Source organism: Solanum tuberosum, unplaced genomic scaffold (assembly GCF_000226075.1).
Source record: "Solanum tuberosum cultivar DM 1-3 516 R44 unplaced genomic scaffold, SolTub_3.0 scf00232, whole genome shotgun sequence".
Taxonomy (NCBI): domain Eukaryota; kingdom Viridiplantae; phylum Streptophyta; class Magnoliopsida; order Solanales; family Solanaceae; genus Solanum; species Solanum tuberosum.
This window is the reverse complement of record NW_006239158.1, coordinates 353,923-361,560: the sequence shown is the minus strand read 5'-3', so window position 1 is coordinate 361,560 and position 7,638 is coordinate 353,923. Positions and strand designations below refer to the sequence as shown.

At 30.5% G+C, this 7,638-nt stretch overlaps 1 protein-coding gene across 1 annotated transcript in view; it reads right to left on the bottom strand.

Annotated features, from left to right (window-relative positions):
• Positions 1 to 1,672, bottom strand: part of LOC102600719 (uncharacterized) — a 14,170-nt gene extending 12,498 nt beyond the window's left edge. The window contains exon 1 of the mRNA XM_006356815.2: positions 1,492 to 1,672. The gene's annotated coding sequence lies outside the window, so the exon portion shown is untranslated. The remainder of the gene's footprint in view (positions 1 to 1,491) is intronic.
• Positions 1,673 to 7,638: the final 5,966 nt, after the last annotated feature.

Genomic DNA, 7,638 nt, shown 5'->3' with positions numbered 1-7,638 from the left:
TTCTTTCTGTGATTTGAGATTAGTGCTCAAAAACTTAGCTCAAAGGCTATCTTGGAAATCAAAGTTTCCCTCTTGCTTCATTTAGAAAGCGATTTCTCTTTTCTGAAAACTTGCCCGACGGCCCTTTGGTAATCGAAGTTTTCTTTCTTATTGAAATGTGAAAACATTTTAAACCCTTTGGAATGACATAGTCCCCATATACTTTTGAAGAAATGGACTTCAAACTTTACTCTTTACTCAACTTGAACTTTAAGTTTTAAAACAAGGTTAAAACATTTATAAAGGACTTTTGAAACTTTGAAGGACTTCCCTTAACTTGACTCTTGACTTAGATCTTAACTGCTTTTGACTTAACTCTTAACTGGTCCTTGAATTGAATTATGGATTCAAGGATTGTCATTTGTGATTGGAAAGATCTCATGATGTTTAGGAATGATTTTAGATAGCTAAACATGAGAAAAGACCAAAAATCAATATTTGAGGGTGGGTCCGCGACGCGGAGAAGCTTTTAAAATATAGTTTCGAAAATGACTTTTGAGGCAGAAGACTCTGTGACGGCTCCGCGACGCGAAACGAAAATTTCCACTTTTGGGAACCAGCTCCGCGACGCGCCCCCACTTTCAAATTTCGTTCGACGAAATTTCTTCTTCGTTTTTCAGCTCTAAACCCCCTAAACTCCATGGGTTCCTTTCCCAAACACTTAGAATCGATTAAATGTTCAAAGTACATCAGATTCTACTCAAATCGAACCTAAAATCACGGGTTCAGATCTAACAACGAAACAAGAATTTAATGGAACTTCAACAAACCCATCAAGATCTCAATTTCTAAGCTTTCAATAACTTAAATTCGCTGAAATAAATCATGATTGGCGCGTGGGAGTATTAACCCAACACTGTGTGATCTCACATACCTTGTAGGGATCAACCCTAATGAAATTCACAAGCTAATCTTGAACGAATTTTGAACGTTCTTGCTTCCCTTTCTCCTCTCTCTTTTCTCCAAGCCCTAGCGTGAAATTCACTTTTCTAAAATTGACTAAAATCAGACTTTACCCCAATTAAACTCCTAAAACGAATTAGAATAATTAGGTAAGGAAAAGACTAAATTACCCTTCCAAATCCGGATTAGACCTTACTTAATTCAATAGCCCAACTTCCAAAGGGCATAACTTACTCATACGAACTCGGAATTGTGCAAACTCGGTGGCGTTGAAAAGATCATTCCAAGAGATTTCCAACCATATCTGGATGTACACCTAACTCATCCTGAGCTAGGAGTTATGGTCGTTTGAAGTTGACCAAAAACTCACTCTTTCCTAACCTAAACAAATTTCCAGAATTTCAATTCTTTCCAAAAATGACTATTTCCAATTCTTTGCTTCTTCCTAGCTATTTCAAATTGCGAGATGTTACAATAGTTTTGCAGAAGAGATTCATAGTAGAAAGAACATCGGCGATTTACTAAAGAGATGAAAGAAAGAGCACTCACAGCGTTGACAAATCACGCAGAAACTTAGCGAAGATCGACACTAAAAGCTTATAGAGTCCCTATGTTATCTTTGTATCCCACACTCGGAAGAGGGACCTCACCTTCCAAATCTGGAAAATTGTGTTCATATTTTGGTCTCCTTCCAGAGAGATCCATTTTGTTTGTTTTTTTCGTTTTTTCCTTTTTTCTTTCCAATTATAAATATATATTACTTTTTGCACATACAACTTTGGTGGGTTGTCCAAAATTAGTTTTTATTTTAGTTTTTTCAAATTCTCTAATATTGGCCAGATTTTAATAAAACAAATAAATACATATAGATACAAGCACATACATAAATGACTTGCAATAAATAAATATTGAAGGAACGCGCATCAATATTCCTAAAAAGTTGTTTCTTTGTCACATCTTACTTTAATACATTATTAAATTAATAAATTATTTTTTATTCCCTCCATTTCAAATTAATTTAATTGTGAGAGTATAATAAATATAATTTATATCACATCTTTAAATTTAATCTCAAATTATATTAGGTTTTTAGTAATTATTATTATTTATATTAATTTTTATTTAGTACGTGTTATTCCTTTCTTCAAAATTTATTGTACATATTTATAGTAAATCAATTATAGTATAATTTTATAAATATATTTAAGTTGTGCATTATTTAAATTTACAAAACTTTTACTGTACTTTTACTATAGCATGGCTTGCTTTCATTCGAATGTCCTTAATAACTTGACGCGAAATAAATTTTAAATATTCAGTCAAAGTTTTATATATTGTTCATATATTTCAAAAAATATATATTTCTTTATATTTTTTTTAAATAATACATGTTCCTCATCTCACATATTTAATTACTATTTTAATAAAATAAAAAATTAAATTTTAACTTTAACATTTTATAATATATGCGCAACATGCGGGTACGTATACTAGTTTATTCAATAAAAAAATAACTATTATAAATATTCATCAATGTAATACGGTGTTAGAACATTACAACAAATTTTAGGATGAATATTTATATATATTTAATATTTCATCTCACTAAAAATCAATGATACCAATTTTGATTTTTTTTATTTGAAAGATACAAAGAATTAAAATTATATGACTAGTTATTTATCCAACAGAAAAGTAACTATCCTAAATATTTGTCAAGCTAATATAGCGTTGGAACATTAACACACATTTTAGGATAAATATTTTTAGCTTATATATAATTAATGATTCATCTCACTAAAAACCAATGATACCATTTTGTACATTGTTTTTTTTATTTGAAAGATAATTTTTTTTTTATATTGCTAGTTATTTATCCAAAAGAAAAATAACTATCATAAAAGTTTAATGGGAAAAAGGACAAATATACCATCGAACTATCGCAAATGGTATCTAAATGCCCTCCGTTATACTTTTAGAACTCTGATGCCCCTACCGTCTAATTTTTGGAGCGTGTATGCCCTTTGGACTAACGGAGGGATACGTGTCACGATCTTAACAACCTATCCAAAATTTATTTAATTTTTATTTTCAATTAAAAAACTGACCCGAATAATAAAAAAACCACCCGAATAATTTTAGACCCGCACCGAAATTATAACCAAAACCCCAATAGACCATCTTCTCTAATCTTTTCCTTTCTAACAGAGAATCCATTAGATATTTTCTTTTGTTCTTTAGTTAAATCTCATATTACATACTCCAATTTAAGATATTCTCATCAACACAACATTTAGTAAGATTCTCTAACTTTTTTTTTAACAGAATAAAGGACAGAAACAGAGTTGGAAACTCATCCATACAACACTTTGGGTGGTTTTTAGTTTGATGAAATTGAGTTTGGTTTTTCTGATGTTAGAGGCAATTTTCCATCGTTTTTTCTTCTTGCTTACCCATAAATCTTTTTTTTGTGGTACATTTTGGAATCTAAGAACATTCCCACGCCACAGATTAGCTATGGGTTATGGAGTATCCTCTTGACCTCCATTGTTGAAGCTCTGTAAAGAGAGTTAGAGGTATGTTTGCTCCTTATCCTCCCATATTTTTCTTGTCTGATTTATGACTGATTTTATTTTATATTTCTCATTGTAGAGTGATTATTGAATGTATTGTTGATTTTTGGATTTTCACAAATCTCTTTTCTTGGCTTTCAGTCCTACAATTTTCATTTTTCAAAGTTTCAGCTATGTAAAAAAATTATTGAGTTTGGCGACTATAAATCTATTCCATGATCGTTGGTTTGGTTCGTCGGAGCTGTTGGAACAACGGTGAGGGAGAGATGGGTGAGTGGTGGTCAGGTTTCATGGTGGATTAAAAGTCACTACCTCGCAGATTTCACTGGAGCGAGGGAGGTTAGGTTCGATAGCAGTTAGAGATGATTTTGTATTTGGAGCTTCGCCGGAGAAGATGGAGTCGCTGCAGTTCTTTGTGTGACTGGTTCTTGGACTAGAGAAGAAAGGGAAAATTAGAATTATTTCGGTGCGGGTCAAAAATTATTTGGGTGGGTTTTTATTATTTGGGTCAATTTTTTAATTGGATGTAAAAATTAAATAAATTTTGGATAGGTTGTTAAGATCGTGACATGTATCCCTCCGTTAGTCCAAAGGGTATACACGTTCCAAAAATTAGACGGTAGGGGCATCAGAGTTCTAAAAGTATAAAGGAGGGTATTTAGATACAATTTACGATAGTTCGGGGTATATTTATCCTTTGTCCCAAGTTTAATTACCCCTTGTTGATAAAATTATATGAAAAGAAAAATAAATAATTTTTACTTATATATCCAATTGATATATTATATTTTTACTAGCATTAAAATTATATAATTTCTCTACACTAAGTTGCTAAATGATATTTATTTCCAAATATAAAATTAAGTATATTAAAATATAATTATCAAAAGGTAAATTAAAATTATAAATACCAAATTACCTAATAAGATATATTATCAATTATTGTTTATAACTTCCTTGCACATTAAATTTATAAGTGTATTTATATTTTCAATTATTTATTTATAAGAACTTTGTATGTATAATTTAAATTGTCTACATTTAATATGTTTTGTTATAGGTATTATCTCAGCATAAATTTTTCATGATATGTTGGGTGGTAGTGATTTATTTTAAATATATAAATAGTTATCATGCTTTACTTTTGAAGAGTTAAATCACATGAACTTTACCCAACATTTTAAGATGTATTTCGTTCTCATATTAATATGAGAATGACTTTATAGTCCTTTTGCGCAATGAATATCGAAATTGTATTTTTAATACTCAATTAATTTAATTAAATTTAGCTTTAAAAATTAATTAAATTGGAGGAAAACACCAAAATTTAGTATAATGCTAGTGGTACCTTTCACCACAACGGTGGAAGACACATGATCTTTAGCATTTATAATACTATTAGTTAGAACATTCGTAGAATAGAGTAATTACATATAGGTAGGGCATTGGGTAGTGAGCTTAGGATTAAGTTAGTGCAATTGAGTAGAGTGGACAAGGATTAAGTAGTGCGATTATATGAAGCGTGGACAATAGCAGTAAATGCACCTACCCAAGAATAGGTGTCTATGTATATGGGGTGTCCTATGTGTATGGGGTTCATGAACAAAATAATTAATTAGGAGATACTAATTCGTATTGTCTAGAAAATTTCCTTTTTTTTGGTTAATTTTACAAAAAAAAATTGGTATATTTTTTACAAGAAAATTCCTAGGTAATGTACCTGCGAAATATAAATCCCTAGATAAATTACTTGGAGATTTTGAAATTCGCAGGAAAGAATTACCTATGAAGGTTTTACCATCAGATTTTTTGGATAGGAAAATCGAAACTTAGTTTCTTGCGAATTTTTGTATGCAATTCTTAAGAAAATCCCCATATAATCCATATTTTTCTTGTAGTGATATAAATTGTATCAATTAAAAATGGTTTATGATAACTTGATATATATTTTTGTGAATTTAAAATTTTAATTATTTTATTTGGTGTAAATATGAAGCATAGAGATATCAAAATGAGTTAATCCAACCTAATGCTACTCATATCTGACGGATCAAAGAGTTAAATGAGCAGCTCAATCTAACTTTGAGTAATCAATTTGTGTGAGGTATAATGTATAATAATCTCAAGAATAAAATGTAGGGCTATTTTATCTTATGTTTTGTTTGAGGTATTAGGCAGTTATGTAATTATTTATCTAGAAAATGGTCAAAAATACCCCTCAACTTTAGTTTATTGTTTGACTTTACCCTCTCCGTTAAAATGAAGTTAAATTTACCCCTCTTGTTACTAATTTCACCAAAATTACCCCTCATTAGACAGAATCCCCAAAATTGACCCAATTTTTAAAAAAAAAACCCTATTCCCTATTTTTAACCCAATGACCCGACCCCTCTATGATAACCCGGTTAACCCAATGCCCTGTTACACATTCTCCCAAATTTCTTTTACTCATTTACCCATTCTCTCTCTTTTCTCCATCAGAAGATAAGTCGAAGAACGATCCTCCATTGAAGAAAAGCCAGTTTCTCCAACAGACATTAGAGGATTCGGAAACCTCATTGAATGAGTAATTTTGAACTTCGCCGAACCCGAATTCATCACCCTATCATCCCAAACTTTCACCGTATGATCATAAGACCCAGAAACAAACATATCATCACTTACAGGAGAAGCATCCCCACACCTCACATAATCCTTATGCCCCAAAAGATCGTAAATTTTAGACTCTGTAGTAATATCCCAATACTTAACAATAGCATCATCTTTGGTGGAATATTGATATATTGATCCTGACAAGTTCAACCTCTTAAAACTCTCACTTGAAGCAATAGCCTCACCAGCTAAATCAGTCACATTCGGTCCACATTCTGCCAAATCAAATTCCTCCGAGCAACATAATTGCATCAAACTCAACACCCTACAATCTGTAATCCTATCACATTCAGCAAGAATTGCATCAAACTCAACCTTGTCACAAAAATGCAAGTCTAAGTATATCAACTTAGGCAAAAAGCTAACAAGAGAAACAACTCCAGCATCCCCATCTCCATTGCCTATTTATATGAACTTCTCATACATTGCAGCTGAACTTCTGATGGAGAAACTGGCTTTTCTTCGATGGAGAATCATTTTTCGACTTAGTTTCTGATGGAGAAAAAGAGAGAGCATGGGTAAATAGGTAAAGGAAATTTGGGAGAATGGGTAACAGGGCATTGGGTTATTGGGTTAATCGGGTTATTCTAGAGGGGTTGGGTCATTGGGTTAAAAATAGGGAATGGGGTTTTTTTTAAAATTCGGGTAATTTGGATCAATTTTGGGAATTCCGTCTAATGAGGGGTAATTTTGGTGAAATTAGTAACGGGAGGAATAAATTTAACTTCATTTTAACGGCAAGGGTAAAGTCAAACAATAAACTAAAGTTGAGGGGTATTTTTGACCCTTTTCCCTTATTTATCCCATCATATTTATACCTTAGGGGTGCTTTGGTTTGAATACAAATTATGATAAGATTAGGTATGTTGGGATAATTTATGTTAGGATTAGTTATGCTGAGAGTAGTTTTTATTGCTTGTTTGGTTTGTCATATTCGAACTTATATTCATTATATAATTTTTAAGAATAAGTTGTTTATTTACCAAAATACCCTCCGCCTTATTTTATTTTATTTTACACTTTCTTTGCAAGATTTAGTTATTCATTTTTAAAAATAAATTTTTCATGTTATTTAGCTTAAATTTTTTTGTGTGTGCATTTACATAATTGTGATGTGTGTTTTTAAAATTAAACTTTCATCTTATTTAACTTAAAAATTACACTTTTCATCTTATTTAACTTAAAAATTACACTTTCATCTTATTTAACTTAAAAATTACACTTTCATCTTATTTAACTTAAAAATAAAACTTTCATCTTATTTAGCTTAAAAATAAAATTTTCATCTTATTTAGCTTAAAAATAAAACTTTCATCTTGTTTAGCTTAAAAATAAAACTTCTATCTTATTTAGCTTAAAAATAAAACTTCCATTTTAAGTTTATCAAAGTAAAAGAAACTTTATTATTAAAGTAATATACATTTTAATTGATACATAAAATATAATTTTTAAGTGAGTAATAAACTACTTA